The sequence below is a fragment of the Sus scrofa genome, chromosome 13 (assembly GCF_000003025.6).
Source record: "Sus scrofa isolate TJ Tabasco breed Duroc chromosome 13, Sscrofa11.1, whole genome shotgun sequence".
In the NCBI taxonomy this organism is placed as follows: domain Eukaryota; kingdom Metazoa; phylum Chordata; class Mammalia; order Artiodactyla; family Suidae; genus Sus; species Sus scrofa.
Window position 1 is genome coordinate 118,584,839 of NC_010455.5, and position 24,109 is coordinate 118,608,947.

Below are 24,109 nucleotides of genomic sequence, written 5' to 3' on the forward strand. Positions count from 1 at the left end.
TCCCCTTTCAATTTATATGCGTTCTTTGCCCTAAGGTGAGTCTCTCATAAATAGCATGTTTTAGACTGTTTCTTTTTTATCCAATCTGTCACTCTGTGTCTTTTGATTGGAGCATTCAATCCATTGACTTTTAAGGTAATTATTGATAAATATGTATTTATTGCCATTTTAAACCTTCTTTTCCAGTTGATACTGTCTCTTCTTTGTTGCTTTTTTGTTGTTGTTGTTGTTATATGATTTCCTTTTATTCTATGCTTCTGTCCTTTTCATTTTAGTTTTTGTGAATGTAATGTTTGGTTTTGATTTGTGTTGCCCTGTATGTTAACCCTGTTCTATATCTGCTTGCTTTAGCCTGATAGTCATATAGGCTCAAAAACAGTATTTAAAAAAAAAAAGAGTCTAGATTTTCTTACTCTCTTTCACATATTTTATGTCCTTTTTAAGCCTTTTTTGTCCTTTTACTATTCATTGTTCCTTTTGCTGTTCCTTTTTTGTCCTTTTGCTGTTCTTAGTTTTTATCATCACTTTTATAAGAGGTTCCCCCCCCCTTTTAGATCTGTATACTGGCTTATTTAAATGATTGCTTTCCTATTGTGATTTCCTCTATCCCATTTCTTCTTACTTCTTTTTTATTTAGAGGAGACCTTTCCGTATTTCTTACAAATTACATTTTATTATTGATGTATTCTTTTAGTTTTTGTTTGTTGGAGTAATTCTTTATTTCTCCTTCTATTTTAAATGATATTTTTGCTGGGTAGAGTATTCTAAGTTACAACTTTTTCCCTTTTAGAACTTTGAGTATATCTTGCCACCCTCTTCTGGCCTGTAGTGTTTCTGTAGAAAAATCACCTGATAACCTTATGGGGCTTATAATTCCCTTAATTAACTCTTTTTCTCTTGCTGACTTCAGAATCCTTTCTTTAACTTTTGCCATTTTTATCATAATATGTCTTGGTGTGGGCCTGTTTGGGTTCAACTTGTTTGGAGCCCTCTGGGCTTCCCGTATCTGTTTCCTTTAGATTTGGTAAGTTCTCAGCCATAATTTCTTCAAATATATTTTAAATCCCCTTTTCTTTTTCCTTTCCTTCTGGAATCCTGATTATGCATAGATTGCCCTGTTTTATATTATCCCATAGATCTCTGATATTGCTTTCATGTTTTTTCATTCGGTTTTCTGTCTGCTGTGCTGATTAGGTGATTTCCATTACTCTATCTTCCAAGTCACTAATTCATTTTTCTGGATTCATTCTGCTCTTTAATGCCTTTACCTCAGTTTGTGTCTCTGCAAATGAATTTTCTAATTTTTCTTGTCTCCTCCTAATATTTTCTAATTCCTTTCTAAAGTAGTCTGTATTACTGTTTATATCTGTTCTTAATTCCTTCATATTCACCCTTAATTCCTTCAGTATTTTCAATATCTCCTTTTTGAACTCGGTGTCTATTAGACTGCAGAGGTCTGTTTCATTGTTCTGCTTCAGGTGAATTCTCCTATTCTTTTAACCAGGAATGGTTCCAGAGCTTCTTCATTTCACTTATATTTTTCTGATTCTGTGTTTATAGAAACCAACTACTGTAGTCTTGGCGGATTGTTTCTATGTAAGAATGCCCCTTTGTATTTTGGGGGGGCATACTTTTTATTTTGGGTGTGGGAATTTGGATATTTGCTATCTCTTTCTTCAATGTGAGCAGGCTGTTATCCCCCTGACAGGGTGCTGATTGTGCTTCCAGGGAGAAGGTAGCAATGGGCAGTGCTAGTAGTCAGTGCCTAGTTGCTGGGCTTTTGATAAGGACCTGCAGGAAGATGGCACAGGCTACTCCTAGTTGCAGGGCCCTGGGAAGTGGTAATGGGCCTCAGGCAGATTTAGGCAGTGCCTAGAACATTTGGCAGTGGCAGTGGCAGGGTGTGTCAGTTCCTAGGAGCATGAGAGCAACAATGGGTGGGTTTTGGTCACAATGCCCTCCTCTGTGGTGCCCTCTGAGGTAATCTGGGCCACAAGTGGTGCCTATTTATGGACCTCTAGTGGTGGCAGGCCATGCCAACCTCTGGAGACAGAGATGACTGTAGTGGTGTGTCCCTGCCACCAGTAAACCTCTCAAGAAGCACCTCATCCCACTTAGCCCATACAAGAGGTGCTGTACAGGCTGCTCCTAGTTACAGGGTCCTGGTAAGTGACAGTCATCAGGCATATGTGGGTGCTGCCCAAAGCATTTGGCAGTGACAGCAGCAGGGCAGGTGTGTTCTCAGGCGAGTGAAAGCAACAATGGTTGGTGCTTGGTTGCAGTGCCTTCTTTTCTGTCAACCTCTGAGGTTACTGGGACATAGGTGGAGCCTGCTCACCGACCCCTAGTGTTGGCATGCCACTCCCCCCTCCAGTTCTGAGATGACTGCTATGCTTTGTCTCCACTGCCTGTAGATCATGCAAGAGACACCATGTCATGATTAGCCCCCTGCTGCCCTTAGCCCACCTAAGAGGTACATGGCCACCTATAGCCTCACAAGAGACACCAGGTCTCCCATAACCCAAGCAAGTGGCCTCTCACAACCTGTAGCCTGAACCAGAGGTGCCTCACCCTCTGAGAGCCTGCATGTGCATAGGAAAAGAGATTCATAAGGCAGAATCCCCCTCCTCTTCTCAGCCTCCTTAAAAATGGTGCCTTGCTTCTCCTGTGAGCACAGACCCACTCCTGATTTCTGTCAGCTGTGTCGTTCCACTCCCCAGTCTGTGACATACCACTCCCTAGCTCCTCAGGTTGTCTCCACATGGTCAACCCTAGTCCTCTCCCTGGAACCATCCTCTGAAGCCTGAGTCTCAGTGCCCAGCCCCCATATGAGTGTCTCAGTCTGTGGTGTTCACAGTGGGTGGCGCAGATGATCTACGTGGCTCTCACTTTGCTTTGCCCTCTTCAGTCCAGCTGCTGCACTTTTCTGGGTGACTCTGAGGTCCCTCCATCTCAGCTGATCTCCTGATAAGGTGGCTTGCCAGGGTGTGGGTTCCTTTCTTCTTTCACAGCTCCCTCCAGGGGGTGCTAGTCCCATTCTGATTCCTTATCTCTCTCTCCCTTTTTTTTCTTTTGTTCTACCCAGTTATGTGGAGGGTTTCTTGCCCTTTTTGGTGGTTTAAGTTCTCCTGCCAACATTCAGTAGATGTTCTGTGTGAATCATTCTACATGTAGATGTGTTTTTTTGATATGTTTGTTGGAGAAGGTGAACACAATGTCTTATTTCTCCACCGTCTTGATCCTTCTCTCCAAATTTTTTAAAATCACAAGACATTGCATGGCATAACTGTGCTAATAAACTATAAAATATACATGAAATATATACATTTGGAATACTGACCTTAGCATATATAAACTGTCAAACTAATTTTCATAAAAGAAATAGAGATAGTTTTTCAAAATACTAGCCCACAAAAAGCACAAGGAAAAAATGGTTTCACAAGAGAACTCCAGCAAACCTCCAAAGATCAGATTATTCCAGTGCTTCTATGTTCCAAAACATAGAGGGGGAAATCTGTCTACCCTCCTCCTAAATACCTCTTTAATTATGACCCATACCCACAACCACTGCCTGAGCTCAGATCTTCAAAATCTTTTATTTGGACACTCCATTCCTTTTCCCTCTAATTTTTTCCTGAAAGCTAATCCTGGGGTGTTATTTTTTGAAAATTAAAATACAATCACATTTTACTTACTTTCCAAATTTAAATGTAACAGTACTGGAAAAATTCTGCTATCATCTTAAATATGCTGACTAATAAATCTGGCTATCAGTATAGTTTTGGGACATGTGGGGCTTAAGGGGCCTTTAGTACAACAAGGTTGTTTCTTTGGAAGACATAATGGAACTGAAAAGATAAGACAGCTGAGGATGGAATTCTAGATAATATATCAAAGGAAAGTAAACAAAAAAATAATAATTTAGTGGGAGAAAGTTGACGGCATAAAACAGATCTTCCCAGTGATTTTGTGGGCTAGCCAGGTAAGTAACCATCTTCATTTTGAGAACCTTGTCTCTGGATATTTACCTAAGGTCATATAATTATATGATGCAGCAAAAACCAGAGCCCAGATTACTACCATGTCTAGCATTCTGCACACACTGCCTGTCTTCACCCAGTAGTCCTCAGCAAGTTTGTCTTTTGAAATGTCAAGGCTTCTTATACTGCCTAGTGTTGATATCTCACTTCTCTTAAAGTTTACTCTCCTGAAAAGCAGCAACCATATCTTATGATACCCTTTAATCAATAAGGGTGCCTAGCACAGTGCCTAATTCATGCTACAGACTCTTGTGTAATAGTAACTATTATTATAATACATATTTCCTTGAATGTATTAGATTTCTGTGGAGCCTGGCACATACTTTTAAAGCTGTTTTGCTGTTGAAAGTGTCAAACAATAATCAGTATTGAGGCTGCAAAGAACAAAAAGCTTTTTTAGGGTCTTGAGAATTGCAATTTGAAACACACAGATATGGGTGATACCAAAAGATTATCCCAGAGAAGAAAAAGTCAGGAGCTTAAAAAGACAAAAGACACACGGTTGTTAAATTATGAGAGAATTGTGACTGGTTCTGATGAAAGTCGCGGGATATTTGTCCTTAAGGAATCATGAGTTGTTTTAGGATAAGGATTCAATAAGTAAATAGGCTGTCACATTATTTTAGGGTACATAGCCAGTAAGTATCTTGACTAGGACAGTAAGTGTTCAAAAGGTCAGATTCCATCTTGGCAGAGAGGTGCAGGAGTTACACTTCCTCAATGGCCTCCCAGCTCTTTTTTTTTTTTTAATTTTTTTTCTGAAGCACATGGAAGTTCCCGAGGGGCTGAGGGTCAAATTGAAGCCACATCTGCAACCTACACCACAGCCATGGCAATGCTGGATCTTCAACCCACTGAGTGAGGCCAAGAATTGGACCTGCATCCTCAGAGACACGATGTTGGATTCTTAACCCACAGAGCCATAAAAGGAACAATTCCAGCTTTATTTTAGAAAGCTCTCTTAGAAATACTGACTCTATTTTTATTTTTCTTCACAAAAGAGATTTTCTTTCACAAAAGAGATTGAGAGTAAATGTGTTAAATATAAAACAATTCACAGGGAGTTCCCTTTGTGGTTCAGCAGTAACAAACCTGACTAGTATCCATGAAGGTGTCGGTTTGATCTCTAGCCTTGCTCAGTGGGTTAGATATCTGGCATTGGCGTGAGCTGTGGTGTAGGTCACAGATGCAGCTCAGATCGCTTTGCTGTGACTGTGGCAAAGGCCAGTAGCTGCAGCTCTGATTTGACCCGTAGCCGGTGAACTTCCATTAGCCACTTGGGTGGCCCTAAAAAGAAAATAAATAAATAAATAAATAAAACATTGTATATATAGAGCAACCTTACAACTTACGCTTTTTTTTCCCTTAGGTCAGGGGCAATTTCAAACATTTTGTTTCATTATCACTAACAATAAATGTTATAGTTCCAAAAAATATAGCAACCAAGTACTTGTTAATAGTTTGAACCATTGTCCCATGTAAAAACTGTGCTATACAGAGAGGTTAAAAAAAAAAAAATACTGTGCTATATGTGAAGAGTCAGGAAAACTATATGAGGTGGAAATTACCTTGACTGACTTAGTAAAGTGTTCTCAACTTAAAGTATAAATAATAATGTGCTTCATCTTGACTATTGATTATACTTCATCCCCTCAGGCCAATACTGAATATCTATCTATTGTTAACCTATTATATGTGTTCAGTATGGTTAATCTTTTTAATTATATCAGTAAAAAAAAGCTCATAAGTGCTCACCATTCAGGCTAAGTGAAGAAAAGGCTAACATGGTAAAAAAAAAAAAAAAAAGTTTAAATGATAAATTGTATTAAAGGAAAATTACTACTTAAAATTACAAGACACCTAGTTGAAAAATCACTTCAATAAATACATTTGAAATTAGCATATTTAGAGGCTGTGTCTTAAGAAAGTTTGTTCACTTGAATAGTTTTTAACATAAACCTGCAAATTTTGTTAAAATTGTTAATGTTCTTAGGAAACCCTTTTTACAAGAAAAATTTTAGGCAAGTAATCATGGGATGTAAATTCACTGAATGTAAATGAACACTTTACTTGCATATAGATTGCTGCCATTTAATTTGGTATAAATTTCTAGATTATTTATTTATTCACAGAAATTCAAGTAGCCCTCCTTTTAGGATCTGGAGAAGCAAAACTCTTAAGTTGTGAGAGCTTTATAATGTTTACTTGGAGCTACTACGGGTAACAAAAGACAGTAGCATGATTGCATTAAAAGATAGTTTCTGGGATTGACAGACTGGAAAGAATCCAAAATTATAAAATGAGTCCCAGCTCATATACATGCCAACAGGCCTCATCAGTTCCCCTCACCAAAGACTTCCTAAAATTCCATGCATGGCAAAAAATCTGAAGCCTTGTCTTGATATTCAATTGAACATTCACCACCAAGCAATAAATTATTCAAATGGAGAGTCTAATTATGTCTTTTAAAACTACTGTATTTTCCATTTATTTTGAAGACCAAATGAATGGAGTATGTATCACTTAGATGGCAGAAAGAGATGGCTCTGGATTATCCTCAAACTGGGTAACTGAGGAGAATTTAATAGAGACCACAAAGGTATGGCATGGATTATAGGAAATCAATTAAGAATAATGCTTTATGCCAGGGCTAGCCATTGTGTATTACTCCCCCACATTTGTTGGTGTGAAGGGAGAAAATGGCTACTCAAATTTGGAGAAAGACACTTGACTGGATCTATAGCCTCTGCAAGAAGCTGCCAACCTATTAGTATCTATTGATAAGAATCACTTGGAATTAATGGGGGATAACTGCCATGACTTCAGTCTTCAGGGAGATTTCCATTGGCTGAACAAAACCAGAAGCCAGAGAGTAAAAGAACTCTTTGATGCAGTCCAGATAAGTCAGTCCCCTGGGGCACAGAGAGGTGGAGACTAGAGTGAATTTGGAGGACATATAGAAAATATCCGACACAGTACTGTTCCACAGGTAACATAAAATCTAACTCAAGGAGTACCCATCGTGGTGCAGCAGAAATGAATCCAACTAGGAAACATGAGGTTGCAGGTTAGATACCTGGCCTCTCTCAGTGGGTTAAGGATCCAGCGTTGCTGTGATCTGTGGTGTAGGTCAAAGGCACGGCTTGGATCTGGTGTTGCTATGGCTGTGGCTGTGGCGTAGGCCATCAGCTGTAGCTCCGATTCGGAACCCTAGCCTGGAAACTTCCATATGCCGTGGGTACAGTCCTAAAAAAAAAAAGACAAAAAAAAAATCTAACTCAAGTTTATATAAGCCCACAAGGGAATTTATTGACTTAAGCATCTGAAAACTATAGAGTATATCTTCAGCCCCAGCTTCACTCAGTATTGCAAAGCATGTCATTTGGATCTTGGATCCAGTATCTTTCTATCTGTTAGACCTGATCTCTTCTCTGTAGACTTTATGCAAAGTGGCAAGATATCTGATAGGACTTTCAGGTTGAAGTCCAAAAGAAAAAAAAAGTAAAAGAATAATAAAATTAAATAAAAATAGGTGTTCTCATCATGGCTCAGCAGAAACAAATGTGATTAGCATCCATGAGGATGCAAGTTCAAGCCCTGGCCTTGCTCAGTGGGCAAGGATCTGGCATTGTCCTGAGCTGTGGAGTAGGTCGCAGACACCACTTGGATCTGGTGTTGCTGTGGCTGTGGTGTTGGCCAGTGGCTACAGCTCTGATTTGAATCCTAGCCTTGAAACCTCCATATGCTGTGTGTATAGCCCTAAAAAGACAAAAAAAAAAAAAAATTAAATAAAAATAATAAAGTAAAAAACACAAAATCCTTTTAAAAGTTTAAAGAGTTCTGGACTTAACTCTCAGTGGCCTATATCAAGTCACCTGCATATTCCTAAACAAATCAATAATCAGAGGAATGAAACACGATGACTGGCCTGTAGTGAATAATATACCTATTTTTTTTTCTGTTTTTATATTTTTTATTACTCAATGAATTTATTACATTTATACTTGTACAATGATCATCACAATCCAATTTTATAGGATTTCTATGCCACAACCCCAGCGCATCTCCCCATCCCCAACTTGTCTCCTTTGGAAACCATAAGTTGTTAAAAGTCTATGAGTCAGTATTGCTTCTGCAAAGAAGTTCATTCTGTCTGTTTTTCAGATTCCACATGTCAATGAAATCATTTGATGTTGGTGTCTCATTATTTTACTGACTTCACTTAGCATGATAATTTCTAGGTCCATCAATGTTGCTAAAAATACTGTTATTTCATTTCTTTTAATGGCTGAGTAATATTCCATTGTTTATATGTCCCACATCTTCTTGATCCAGTCCTCCGTAATGGACATTTAGGTTGTTTCCATGTCTTGGCTATTGCAAAAAGTGCTGCAATGAACATTGGAGTACATGTTTCTTTTTGAGTCATGGTTTTCTCTGGATAGATGCCCAGGAGTGGGATTGCTGGATCAAATGGGAGTTCTATTTTGAGTTTTCTGAGGAATCTCCATACTGCTTTCCACAGTGGTTGCACCAATTTAAAATCCCACCAACAGTGTAATAGGGTTCCCTTTTCTCCGCACCCTCTCCAGCACTTATTGTTTGTAGACTATTTGATGATGGCCATTCTGTCTGGAGTAAGATGGTACCTCATAGTGGTTTTGATTTGCATTTCTCTAATAATGAGTGATGTTGAACATCTTTTCATGTGTTTTTTGGCCATCTGTATGTCTTCTTTGGAGAACTGTCTGTTTAGATCTTCTGCCCATTTTTTGATGAGGTTGTTTGTATGTTGGGTATTGGGCTATGGAGGCGTTTATAAATTTGGAGATTAATCTCTTGACAGTCACTTCATTTGCAAATATTTTCTCCCATTCTGTGGGTTGTCATTTTGTTTTGTTTAGGGTTTCCTTTGCTGTGCAGAAAATTTTAAGTTTAATGAAGTCCCATTTGTTTATTTTTGCTTTTACTGTCATTACTCGAAGAGGTGGATCTGAGAAGATGTGGCGGTCGTTTATGTCAGAGACTGTTTGCCCTACGTTTTCCTCTAAGAGTTTTGTAGTATCTGCTCTTATATCTAGGTCTTAAATCCATTTTGAGTTTATTTTTGTGTGTGGTGTTAGGAAGTGTTCTAATTTCATTCTTGTACATGTGGCTGTCCAGTTTTCCCAGCACCACTTATCGAATATTGCCTCCTTTGTCACAGATTAGTTGGCAGTAGATGCATGGGTTTAATTCTGGGCTTTCTGTCCTGTTCCACTGATCTATACGTCTGTCTTTGTGCCAGTACCATATGCTTTTGATGACTGTAGATTTGTAGTCCGGGAGCCTGATTCCTCCAGCTCCATTTTTCTTTTTCAGCATGTCCAGGAGCCTGATTCCTCCAGCTCCATTTTTCTTTTTCAGGATGTCTTTGGCTATTCTGGGTCTTTTGTGCTTCCAAACAAACTTTAAAATATTTTGTTTCATTCTGTGAAAAACGTCCTTGGTACTTTCATAGGGATTGCATTGAATCTATAGATTGCCTTGGGTAGCATAGTCATTTTGATAATATTGACTCTTCCAATCCAAGAGCATGGTATGTATGTCTTTCCATCTATTTGTGTCGTCTTTGATTTCTTTCATCAGTGTCTTATAGTTTTCAGAGTACAGGTCTTGTGTCTCTTTAGGTAGGTTTACTCCTAGGTATTTTATTCTTTTGGATGTGATGGTAAACGGGATTGCTTCCCTAATTTCTCTTTCTGCTCTTTCATTGTCAGTATATAGAAATGCCATCGATTTCTGTGTATTAATATTGTACCTGCGACTTTGCCAAATTCATCGATGAGCTCTGACAGTTTTCTGGCAGTATTTTTTTAGGATTTTCTAGGTATAGTATCATGTCATCTGCAAATAGTGATAGTTTTACTTCTTCCTTTCCAATTTGGATTCCTATTATCTCTTTTACTTCTCTGATTGCCATGGCTAGGACTTGCAAAACTATGTTGAATAGTAGTAGTGGAGCAGACATCCTTGTCTTGTTCCTGATCTCAGCGGGAATTTGTTCATCTTTTCACCATTGAGAATATTGTTAGCTCTGGGTTTGTCATATATGGCCTTTATTATGTTGAGGTAGGTTTCCTCTATGCCCACTTTCTGAAGGGTTTTTGTTAGAAATGGGTGTTGGATTTTGTGAAAGGCTTTTTCTGCATCTATTGAGAGGATCGTGTATGGTTTTTATTCCTCAGTTTGTTAATGTGGTGTATCTCCCTCGTTGAATTGTGGATATTGAAGAATCCTTGCATCCTTGGGATAAATCCCACTTGATTGATCATGATGTACAATCCTTTTAATGTCTTGTTGGATTCAGGTTGCTAGTATTTTGCTGAGGATTTTTGCACCTATGTTCAGTAGTAGGATTGGCCTATAATTTTCTTTATTTGTGGTATCTTTGTCTGGTTTTGGTATCAGGGTGATGGTGGCCTCGTAGAATAAGTTTGAAGGTGTCCCTTCCTCTGTAGTTTTTTTGAATAGCTTCAGAAGGATAGGTGTTAGCTCTTCTCTAAATGTTTGATAGAATTCTCCTGTGAAGCCGTCTGGTCCTGGGCTTTCATTTGTTGGAAGATTTTTAATGACAGCTTCAATTTCAGTTCTTGTGATTGGTCTATTTATCTTTTCTGTTTCATCTTGGTTGAGTCTTGGAAGATTGTACTTTTCTAAGACTTTGTCCATTTCTTCTAGGTCATCCATTTTATTGGGCTACAGTTGCATATAGTAGTCTCTTATGATCCTTTGTGTTTCTGTGATGTCCGTTGTAACTTCTCCTACATTTCTAATTTTATTGATTTGAGTCCTCTCTTTGTTCTTGAGAAGTCTGGCTAAGGGTTTATCAATTTTGTTGATCTTTTCAAAGAACCAGCTTTTCGTTTCATTGATCTTTTCTATGGTTTTGTTTCTATTTCATTGATTTCTGCTCTCATCTTTATGATTTCTTTCCTTCTACTAATGTTAGGTCTTGTCTATTCTTCTCTCTCTAGCTGCTTTAGATATAAAGTCATCTTGTTTGTTTGAGCTGTTTCTGGTTTCCTGAGGTGGGCTTGTATTGCTATAGCCTTTCCTCTTAGAATGACTTTTGCTGCATCCCATAGGTTTTGGAGTGTCGTGTCTTTGTTGTCATTTGCTTCTGGGTATTTTAAAATTTCCTCTTTGATTTTTTCAGTGATCCATTGGTTGTTTAGTAGCATGTTGTTTATTCTCCATGTGTTTGTGGTTTTTTTGTAGTTTTTTTCTTGTTCTTGATTTCCAGTCATAAAGCGTTGTGGTCCAAAAAATGCTTGATATGATTTCAATTTTCTTAAAGTTACTGAGGTTTGATTTGTAGCCCAGGATGTGATTAATCTTAAAGAATGTTCCAAGTGCACTTCAGAAGAATGTGTATTCTGTTGCTTTTGGATGGAATGTCCTAAAAATATCTATTAAGTCCATGTGGTCTAATGCTTCATTCAGGGCCTGTGTTTCCTCATTGATTTTCTGTCTGGATGATCTGTCTATTGCTGAGAGTGGGGTGTTTAAAGTCCCCTTTATTCTTGTGTAATTGTCAATTTCTCCTTTTAAGGTTGTTAGCAGTTGCCTTACATATTGTAGTGATCCTATGTTGGGTGCATATATATTTACAGTTATATTTTTTTCTTGTATTGATCCTTTGATCATTATGAAATGTCCTTCTTTGCCTCTTAAAATACTCTTTAAGGTCTATTTTGTCTGCTATGACTATTGTTACTCCAGCTTTCAATTCCCATTTGCATAGAATGTTTTCTTCCATCCTCTCACTTCAAATTGGATGCGTCCCTAGAAGTGAAGCGGGTCTCTTGAAGACAGCGTATATATGCATCTTGTTGTATCCATTTAGCCAGTCTATGTCTTTTGGTTGGGGTATTTTTTCCATTTATATTTACAGTAATTATTGATCTGTATGTTCTTATTGTCATTTTATGAATTGCTTTGGATTTATTTTTGTTGCTCTTTTTTCTTCCCTTCTTCCCTTCTTCTTTCCTCTTGTCGTTTGATGACTATCTTTAGTGCTGTATTTGAGTTGATTTTTTGTATTTGTGTATCAAAAGTAGATTTTTGGTTTGTAGTTATTCTGAAGTTTTGATATAGGAATCTGTATAAATATGAGATTGTTTTAAGTTGTTGGTCTCTTAATTGCAAGTGCATCTCCAGTGTCCTGCTTTGCTCTTCTTGGCAGCAACTCCTGAGGTAACTGGTGCTGCAAATTGGTGCCTATTCAGAGGACCTTTACTTGTGGAAGTCTGTATCATGAAGAGGATATTACACTCACAATATATATGCCCCTAGGTATAAGAGCACCCAAATACATATAACAAATACTAACAAACAAAAAAGGAGAAATTGATGCAAATACAATAAGAGTAGGAGACTTTAACACCCCACTCACACCAATGGATATAAAGAATATCATGAAGGCAACAGAGACCTTAATGACACAACACAACATTTAGACTTAATTGTTATTTCAGCATATTACATCCAAAAAAATCATAATATACATTCTTTTCAAGTGCACATGGAAGATTCTCTAGAGCTAACCACATACTGGAGCACAAAACTAACCTCAACCAATCTAAAAGTACAGAAATTATTTTAAGCATAAACAACATGCTACTGAAAAATCTTTGGGTCAATAAAAAAGTCAAAAAGGAAATTAAAAAAATATCTTGAGATAAACAAAAATGAAAACGCAATCATTCAAAAGCTATAGGATGCTGCAAAAGCAGTTCTTAGAAGGAAGTTCATAGTGATACAGGCTTTCCTCAAATAAGAAAAATTTCAAATCAACAACCTAACTTGCCACCTAAAAGAATTTAAAAAAAAAGAACAAACAAAACCTTAAGTCAGCAAAAGGAAATCATAAAGATCAGAAAGGAAAGCAATCAACTAGAGATCAAAAAAACAATAGAAAAAAAATCTGGTTTGTGAAAGGGTAAACAAAATTGAAAAACTTCTGGCCAGACTCACCAAGAAGAGCAAGAGAACCCAAATAAACAAAATAAGAAATGAAAAAGGATAAATCTCCTGCTGATACACAAAAAAACCTTAAGAGAATACTCTGAACAATTATTTGACAACCTGAAGAAATGGTTCTAGGATAACATTCTAGAAACATACAGCATGCCAAAACAAAATCAAGAAGAAATAGGTAATTTGAGCAGACCTATCACTAGAAATAAAATTGAATGTGTAATAAAAACACTCCCTACAAACAAAAGTCCAAGACCAGAGGGCTGCACAGGCAAATTCTACCAAACATATAAAGAGGAACTTATATGCATTTTAACTTTTCCAAAATGTTGAAGAAGAAGGAACACTCCCAAAGACATTCTATGAAGCCACCATCACCCTGATACCAAAACCAAAGATACTACCAAAAAAGGAGATTAGAGGCCAATATCTTTGACGAATATAAACACAAATATTCTCAACAAAACTTTAACCAAACGAATCCAACGACGTATAAAAAAAGATCATATGCCATGACCAAGTGGGATTTATCCCAAGTTCACAAGGATAGTTCAACATATGCAAATCAATCAACATCATACACCACATTAACAAAAGAAAAGTCAAAAACCACAAGACCATTTCACTAGATGCAGGAAAATAATGTTTGACAATATCCAACATCCATTCGTGATAAAAACTCTTAAACCAAAGTGGATATAGATGGAACATATCTTAACAGAGTAAGATTTACGACAAACTCACAGCCAATATAACACTCAACAGAGAAAAGCTGAAAACTTTCCCACTAAAATCTAGAATGAGACAAGGATGCCCACTCTCACCACTTTTATTCAACATTCACCTAGCCACAGCAATCACACAAACAAAGAAATAAAAGGTATCCAAATTGGAAAAGAAGAGGTAAAATTGTCACTATATGCAAATGACATGATACTATATATAGAAAGCCCTAAGGACTCTACACAAAAACTACCTAACTGATCAATGAATTCAGCAAAGTAGCAGGATACAAGACTAACATTCAGAAATTGGTTGCATTTCTGTATATCAACAATGAAATATTTTTAAAAGAATATAATAAAACAATACCTTTTTAAATTGCACCTAAAAAAATTAAAAACCTAGGAACAAACCTGATCAAGAAGGTGAAAGACTTATACATTGAGAACTATAAAACATTAATCAAGGAAATTAAAGAGGACTCAAAGAAATGGGAAGATAGCCCATGCTGTTGGATTGGAAGAATCTATATTGTTAAAATGGTGATACTACCCAAAGCAATCTACGGATTTAATGCAATCCCTATCAAATTATTCATGACATTTTTCACAGAACTAGAACAAATAATCCAAAAATTTATATGGAACCACGAAAGACTCAGAATAGCCAAAGCAATTTGGAGGGGAAAAAACCAAGCAGGAGACTTAAATTTCTCAGACTTCAGACACTATCACAAAGCTACAGTAATCAAGAGAGTATGGTACTGGTACAAAAACAGATAATATGGACCAACAGAAATAAAACTGAATATGTAATAAAAACCCCAGAAATAAACCTGGACATCTACCACCAATTAATCTTTGACAAAGGAGGCACAAATATAAAATGGGAAAAAGACAGTCTCTTCAGCAAGTGGTGCTAGGAAAACTGGACAGCTGCATATAAATCAATGAAAATAGAATGCACCCTCACACCATGCACAAAAATAAACTAAAAAATGGCTTAGAGACTTAAACATAAGAAAAGCACCATAAAACTCCTCGAAGAGAACATGGGCTAAACATTCTCTGATTAGGTCAGTCTTCCAATGCAATAGAAATAAAAACAAAAATAAACCAATGCAACCTAATCAAACTACAGATTCTCATACCAAAGTCAGAAGAAGAAAGACAAATACCATATGATATCACTTATATGCCAAATCTAAAATATGGCATAAATCATCCTATCTACACAACAGAAACAGACTCACAGACATGGAGAGCAGACCTTGGTTGCCAAGCAGGAGAGAGTGGGATGGACAGAGAGTTGGGGTTAGTAGATGAAAATGATTACATTTAGAATGGATAAGCAATGAGGTCCTGCTGTATAGCACAATGAACTATATCCAGTCTCTTGAGATAGAATATAAGAAAGGGAACATATGCCTTACATATATTTTTATATATGCCTGGGTCACTGCTATACAGCAGAAATTGACAGAGCATTGTAAATCAACTATACTTTAATTTTTAAAATGCCAGTAAAAAAATAACTTAATGCTAATAATGATGAAATTATACTTTGGGGTACTTTTCTCTGAAAAGGAAGTATCTTTATTTTCAAACATGCATCACACTGTCACAGAAATTTAAAGCTGGAAAGGACAGGACTATTTTAGGAACTAAGAACCCACAAAGTTCAAGTGCTGTAAAACTAGATAGCACTTTTTTTTTTTTTTTTTTTGGCTGTACCTATGGCATGTGGAAGTTCCTGGGCAAGGAACTGAACCAAAGCCACTGCAGTGATGACCCTGGATCCTTAACCCACTGAGAACTCCCTAGATAACATTTTAAAATCAAATCTTGAAGAAATGAAAGACTGTGTCCCAGAGAAGTTATAGGACGATGAGGTAATGTGAGTAGAGCTTCTATATTTTATCCAGAGACACTATGTGAACTTTAAATTCACAGTAAATTTTACAGGTGAGTGGCAAGGGACTATTATATTCCCCTTAAATCATCCTGTTAAAGGAAGAAAAGCTTTAACCAGGTAGACACCAAATTCAGTTCTCTCAGATCACATTTATAGGGTAAATGGACTGATTTTTTTTTTTAGTGCAGCTGTGTATATGCTGATTAGACAAAGAATGCAAATACTCAATCATCACATCTCTAAAATGATACAGAAAACCATCTATTTTTGGCTGTCTACTGTGCTTTTTTACCTTTCCTCTCAATAATGTACCTACACTTTAGTTTTTAAATTGCTTACCTACACAAAGCACATTAGCTTCTCACAGGTTTTTAGGCTGGCTTCATGTTTATTTCTCTACAGAAATGAGCACATCTTAAAATTATCCAGGAACAAATCTAAAGCTAGATGATTAGAAAAGCAGTTAGGGAGCAGAAAATCATTTTCTTTTAGCCTGTTTAACAAGAAACAAATTGAGATGTACCAAAATGAAAATTCATTTTTATTTGCATTCCCTTTGTCCTCTTCCCCCTCCCTGGTTGTTGTTGAGCTGGGGGACTTAAATATGCCACTATGACATCCAGGTAAAAGGGCTGTCCACTTTATATTTTAATTAGTCTCATTTTTGGAAACTGGTATCCTTGCAATATCATGTTTCACTGCTGTGCTGATAATCCATTGAGGTTTGGCAGCATCCTCTTCTGATCTTCATCCTCTTCTGATCTTCTCTCATGTGGGTGGTTCATCTCACCCAGACTAAGAGACTGTAAGTCTGTTCAGTCTTTCTTTCTCAACTATTTCCTGGGCTCTTTCTTTCCTATGGACACAGAGAAATGTTCATTGTTTTTTCACATGCTCTTGGACCACAAAAGTCCTAGGATTGTCCTTAGGCCTTAGCTGTGTCATACCATCTCTCCAGCATTCTCTGTTCCATTGCTCTCCAGTTGTTATGGCATGGTGAATCTCTGCAAGCCTACCGAAGTCCCAGAAAGAAAGGGTGATTCTTGGAGAGTAAACCATTAGAGGAAGGGGAGGATAAGGATTTAACCACCATTCTCTCCTCCTTATACTTGCCCCAAGATTCATTCCAAGGGAATCTATTTCATTTACACAGAAGTGACAAAACTCTCTTTCCTTGCCTATCTCCATTGCCACTCTAAATCTTTACATATACATATATATGTTTGTATGTATATATTTCTTTTTAGGGCCACACCAGAGGCATATGGAAGTTCCCAGGCTAGGGGTCAAATCAGAGCTGCAGCTGAGGCCTATGCCACAGCCACAGCAACACCAGATCTGAGCCACATCTGCAACATACACTGCAGCTTGCAGCAATGCCAGATCTTTAACCCACTGAGCAAAGCTAAGGATCAAACCCACAACCTCACAGAGACAACATTGGGCCCTTAACCTATTGAGCTACAATGGGAACTCCTACATATGTATTTATAACTGCTTTAAAAGTCCTGTCTGTTAATTTCATCATCTCTGTCATTTCTCGGTCTGTTTCTATTGATGACTTTTTCACCTGGTTATGGGTCACATTTTCATGTTCCTCCAAATGTCTAGTAATTTTTGATAAAGGTTGAATGTAGTGAATTTTACCATTTAGTGATTTTTGTGTTTCATTAAAGAGAGTTGAGTATTGTTCTGGTAGCAACTAATTTATAGGCATACCTCATTTTACTGCATTTCACTTTATTGCTCTTCACAAATACTGTGGTTTGTTAGAACTCTGCATTGTCAGATGATGGTAGGCATTTTTTTAGAAATAAGGTATTTTTTAATCAAGGCAGTACATAGTTTTTTTAAGATTTTTTTTAGATTAAACTCTTATTAAGTGACAGTATTGTATAAATATAACTTTTACATGTACCAGGAAACCCCAAAATTCACATGAGTCACTTTATTATATTTGCTTTATTGCAGTGGCCTGGATCTGAAACAGTATTTCTGAGGTATGCCTTACCTGGAGAGTAACATGATCATTTTGAAGCTTCTATTTCGACTTTGTTAAAGTGGGCCTAGAGTAGATTTTACTCTAGGGCTAGTTTTGGCCCCTCTTCTTAGGAGTAAAGCTAATGGTATAGCCTTTTGGGGATCTCTATTGAATTTCCTGAGTGTAAACAGGCCTTTCCACCTTAGTTGAGTCAGAATTCAAATATCTCCCAACCCTGTGAAACTCTGATGTTTTTTCAGCTCACAGCTTCCCTATAGTTGTTCCCTATGGTTCCTTCCTGCAGTTATTTGTCTGGCCTTGTGGAGTCTCACCCCATATATGTACAGCTTCGTATTCAGTCAAATACTCAGGGGGACATGCATGTAAATTTCTGGAGTTCTTTCCCTGCCTAGCTCCCTTCTCTCTGGTACTCTGCCCCATAAATTACAGTTTGTTAAGCCTCTCTAACTGACATCTGTCCCCCCCCAGCTTAGCAAAGCTGCCATGTTCTGTCTGGATTCCACCTCTCTCTACCACTGTCTAGGAAGTGCTTCCAGCCCAAAAACAGGGCAATTACAGGGTTTATCTAGCTTGATTCCCTTCTCTCAGACAATAGTTTTGCATTGCCTATTGTACAATGTCTGAATACAGTTGTTTCATATGTTTTCCAGTGTTATTTTTGTAGTTATTTACTGTAGAAAAGTTAGTCTGGTTCCAATTAACCAGTTTGTAGCTGAAAGTAACATTTAAGGCTTTTGATTTTCTCCATTTAAAATATTATTGACAAACCCTAAAATAATAGGTATCCCTCTACATAGGTGCCAATTGAGAAGAGGATCACCATTTAATCATTTATACCAGGGGAAAAATCAATTAATAATTCATAAATCATACTATCATAACTCATAATAAATTTCTATAGATACATAAACTAGATTGTATAGTCAAATTTTATTACTACTGTAATGACTATAATGCAGATATTTCATGTAGAGAGATCAGCTACAAGATTTATTCACAAAATTTGGACAAAAGAGAAGTTACTAAATGAGAAGCAAAAGATGGGAACTAGAAATGACTTCCTGGAATACAAAGGAAAAGCAATTTCCTGGAGAACAAAGGAGGGATTAACTTCTCTTTTTTAATAAAATTGAAAAGTTTCAGAATTTAATAATACAGAAAGCTGAAGTCAATGACATGATAGGGGCTGGTGTTTTCTCACTGCATGGCCTTGGGAAAATAAAACATAATCCATTAGAAGAGGGCAAACAGAGGCTCAAGTGAGTAAGATCTAAAAGGATTTTCATGGTTTCCTCCAAGACAGGAGATGTGATGAGTTAAGGCTGGCCTTAGAGAAGAAATGTGTCACATGCCCCAGATGAATGTGGGTCTTGCATGAAATGAACACTTAAGATAGCGTTTCAGGGAGAAACGCAGCAGAAACGAATCCGACTAGGAACCATGAGTTTGCGGGTTCCACCCCTGGCCTCGCTTAGTGGGTTAAGGATCCGGCGTTGCTAGGAGCCATAGAATAGGCCGGCAACAACAGCTCCAATAAGACCCCTAGCCTGGGAACCTCCACATGCCATGGGCATGGCCCTGAAAAGACAAAAGATCAAAAAAAAAAAAAAGAGTTTCAGGAAAACTGGCAGGGAATACAGACCTAAATGGACTTGCATGCCCAACAGTCTTACATAGAAGCTCTGAGAAGAGGTAAGGCATCAATGTGTGAAAAGGACAAATAGGCAAATAGGTTTGTAAATAATGAGAAACTTTCAGCAGTGATATGCTATTAATCTACTTAGTATAACCCACTTAGTATTTCTTATATAAAATATATTTTTGCTTAATTATTTTTAATAGAATCTATCATGAGAACATTTGCTCAAAATTCAACACTCTCTTGCTCCATGAACATTGGGAAAGTGGATTATATCAACACAGAATAGTCCATAAAACAAATATCCTAATAAGTGGTATAAAAATGTTACCAATTCAGTTCTTATTTCACTAATTCCAAGGGTCCCACAGATACTCTTTTGTTACATAGTTCAGGAAAGGAGTTATCCTTAATTTCATCAGAAATAAGAGCCAATAGCAAAGCACTGGAAATATCTGATAATTATACAGAAATAATCAATGTAATGGTATGTATATTGTGAAATTATACTATACTATACTACTGTGAATTTTACTCTTCTCTAAATCTTTACATTTTAATAATAGTACTAGTTATTTTATTCTGTAGAAATGATAAAAGTTATAGAAATAATCCTCTTTTCTTTCATATTCATATATACATATCTCCACACACTGTTGTGCTGGATATATTTCTCTGGAGAATCCTTACTAACACAACAAGCATGCAGGCATTTGTCCTATATACACAGAATACTACAGAGAGACTATTCCTAGTCACACCTTAAAGAGGGCAATCCTAATCACAGATATCATGAAATCAACAAAAATTAATAAAATTTTAATTTATAATTAAATTATAATTAAAAACAAGATAAAAGGCAACAAATGTAAACCATGGAGAAGAAAAATAAGAGAGGATGAGAGAAAACTGCATTTTTTTTAATCTATCATACCATTTAACTCATAATTAAGATAAAGGGGAAAAAACTCCTTTAAAGTATTTTAAAAAAATCAACCCATCTGCTTCTGGAGGATCCAGTTACCATGCTCCTTTCACTTGTCCAGAAAGCATTTTTATTCCACACTGAACCAGTAATATGAACTACGTTTTTGGAATACTGCTTTTTGTTGCTGTAATTTCCAGATGACATGTTTTATTTGCCTTAACTACCTCCCAAGCCAAGAAATGTTACCACGGTCCAGAATTAGAATTGATTTCCAGGTCCCCTTCATGCAACCTGGTTAATTAAGCCTTTCTCAGCCATATATGTGACATATATGATATACCATGTCCTATTCCTAACTCTGAGTGTGACATCTGCCTGTAAACACTTTTACATTGTCATTCATTCATCCAAACATATTTATTTAGTACCTGATGTGTGCCAGGCACTGAGCTAGTTATTAAGTACAGAGTCATGAACCAGAGAGACATGGCCCTGCCTTCATGGATCTTATATTTTAGTGAAGAATACAGATAATCAAGAAGACAAAAAGAAAATAAATTATGATAACTGCTATTATGGAAATAAATGGAGTGTTTTGAGAGAGAAGAGGTCACCTTTAAGCTAAGACCTGAAAATAAAAATAAAATAAAGTAAGGGAAGAGCATTTCAGAAAATAGCAAGTACAAAAGCTCTGAAGTGGGGAAAACTTGGCGTATTTAGAAAATATCAGAAAATCCATGTGGTTGAATGACAAATGATGATGACGGAGAAGGCTAAAAATGAAGTAGGATACATAGGCAGAGACAAGATGATAAAGGGCTTAACAGTGAATTTATTGGAGCAAAGAATGGAGCTCTCCTAAACTTGGAAATCAGATTACTTTCTCATAAAGTGAAACCAGGAATAAGTAAAGCATAAAGCACAAGAATCACCATTTGTGGAAGTGGCTACAAGCAGAAGAGAACTGTGTGCATGGCTGGAGAGCTTAAGAAACAAATAATTACAGAGTGACTACAGTATAGACATAGAGAATAATGATTAGAATATGACTATAACTTAAGCTGAAACATAATCAATGATATTGAACTTTGCCTGAAGAATTAATCTGTTAACAAGTCTGAGATATTCCTTAAAGGTACCTCTCCAGCCACAGCAGGGCAAGGAAGAGTGGAGAAGGTGTTAACAGGTTGCTTAATATCTTCTATCAATGCACCAACAAAGATAGTTCTGTTATCTGTCTTGTATATTGGGCTTTCATTTCAAAAAAGGTTAAAAGAAATCTTTGAAAACTGCCTCAAAAACGGCAAGTATAATTACATATATATATACATAAAATGGTATATAAGGAGAATATAACATATATATACAGAAAGAGACTACAACATATATATTTATATAAAGAGAAGAGGTGGGGAGAGAGAGGGAGATTGGGAGAGAAGAAGGGAGAAAGAGGGTGTGGGAAAGAAAGACAGAGATAAAGAGGGAGAGGTGGAAGGGGTGCTTGGATGAGCAAAGGATCATACAGCCTTAGCAGATATACTCACATAGAGGAAATGAATGCATAAGATTACATAGTTTGATGAAATTAGTCATGAACATCACCCAACAGACTGCTTTTCCTCTAATACCAGCTTCACAAACTTCTTCTGACTAAAGCTAGCTTCTCATAGGAGACTATATTGATATTCCACATGAGTTTCTGTTGTACATGACATTTATATTTCACCTTTAAACATCATCAAAATGATTTCTAAATCAGTGTCTCATTAATTTGGTTAGTGTGTATCTGTCTCCCAAGCTTGACTTGAATTTCTGCACTTGAAAAACAGGATTCCCAGTGCAATGACTACTTCATGGAACTGTCACATTCAGACTTCCTGAGAATTACCAACCAATATTTTTCTGTGACTTCTATGTCTGGTCTCTTTTCTATATGCCCAATTGGAACTAGAGAATTTCATCCATTTAAAGAGATTATCCAGGAAGTTCCTATTGTGGCTCAGCAGTAATGAGCCTGACTAGTATCCATGAGGATGCAGGTTTGATCCCTGGCCTTGCTCAGTGGGATAAGGATCCAGCGTTGCCATGAGCTGTTGCTGTAGGTTGCAAACATGGCTGAGATCCCACGAGGCTGTGGTGCAGGCCAGCAGCTGCAGCTGTGATTTGACCCTTAGGCTGGGAACCTCCATATGCCGTAGGCATGGCCCTAAAAAGCAGGGGGAAAAAAAAAAGACAGACTATCCACAGTAGGAATCCACACTTACCAGCAATGCAATACAAAAGAACTTATTACTTATTTCATAAAAAAAAGAAACAGTGGCTTAAAGAGAGACATGCAGTTTTAGCACCTGGACTGCTTTTATCATAGAACAGAAAATGTTAAAGGTTAAATCTGAAAGGTCATTGTATCCAACCCTTTATTTTTATAGGTGATAAGAGAGTCTTGGAAGATTAGATGGTCTGTTCCCAAAACACAACAAGGACTCCCGGGCTAAACTGGTCCTACTATAACTTCCTCCACGGTGGTAATAGTTGCTCACACTCTTAATCTTCTGGCAGCCATTGAAATTTTACATTCTCATTCTATGCAATGATGGATAAATTTAAAATGAAATTATGTTTCCTAAGACATAAAAGATAGCCTTCTTAAAGTTTTTTCCTTTCCTTTATGAGTAACACATATTTAGTTAACTCCAGCCTATATACAGCCAAAATGATCCTTTGATAATGAAAGTCATAATGTGTCTTTCTGCTTAAAACCCTGAAGCAACCCCTATTCCACTAAGAATAAAAGCCAGCTCCTCTAACCTCCTACAAACCCTGTACCACTGTGCTCATCCTGTTCCTGCCATAATGTTGTCATTGCTATTCCTAATACACCAAGTACTTACCTGCCTTATGACCTTTGTGCTGGCTGTTGTCTCTACCTGGAATTTTTTTCTCTCAAATAAGATGAATAACTAATTCACTTCCTTCAAGTCTATGCTTAAATGTCATCTTCTCAGTAAGACCTACCTTGACCATTCTATTTAAAAAGTATTACACCCATCTCTCTGAAATTCCAATTCCCCAACCCTAACTTACTTCTTTTTGTACAGGATTTAACATCCTCTAATATACTACATCATTTACTTATTTATTACATTTATTGTTCATTGTCTGTCTCCGTCCACCAGAATGTAAGCTATATGAAGGCAGGAATCTTCATGTATTTTTCCACCATTATTTCCCTAACATCTGAAACAGTGCCTAACCCTCAAATATTTGCTGGATGAATTAATTAATTCACTCAATTAACTGCATTTGGAAATCTATTTTATGTCTACCAATAATGAAAAGTCACATCAGAAGTGGACAGGATCAAAGTTAATCTTTTCTCAGATATGCTGGCTCTTCTGATGGATTCCATTAAGAAGGGCAATATACTAAAGCATTAATAGATTTCTAGTTTATGAAATTCTTCTTTGGTATTCCTATCAACAAAATAAGAGGAGTTACTGTTTAATAATTAAAAGATGATCACTACTATTTCCAATCTCTTGGGATAGATCATGATGGAAAAGAATATAAAAAGGAACGTGTGTGTGTATGTATGTGTGTATAACACACATAACTAAGTTGCTTTGCTGTACAGCGGAAATTGGCACAACTATAAATCAACTATAATTTAAAATTGCAAAACAACAACAAGGACTTTTCTGTATAGCACATGAAACTATATTCAATATCTTGCAACAATCTATAGTGGGAAAAAATCTGAAGCTGTACACCTGAAACTAACACAATATTAAAAATCAACTATAGTTTAATAAATAAAGTTTTTTTAATTTTTATTTATTTAT

The 24,109-nt window shown here is 36.8% G+C and overlaps 1 long non-coding RNA gene across 3 annotated transcripts in view; it reads right to left on the minus strand.

The window, feature by feature from the left end:
- Positions 1-24,109, minus strand: part of LOC102167959 — a 441,888-nt gene that overhangs the window by 412,308 nt on the left and 5,471 nt on the right. The window contains exon 3 of one of the 3 annotated variants that reach the window (XR_307046.3): positions 15,249-16,554. The exons of the other annotated variants lie outside the window; for them this stretch is intronic. This is a non-coding gene — a long non-coding RNA (uncharacterized LOC102167959). Of the gene's footprint in view, positions 1-15,248; positions 16,555-24,109 lie in introns of those variants that run through there. 3 annotated transcript variants of the gene reach the window in all.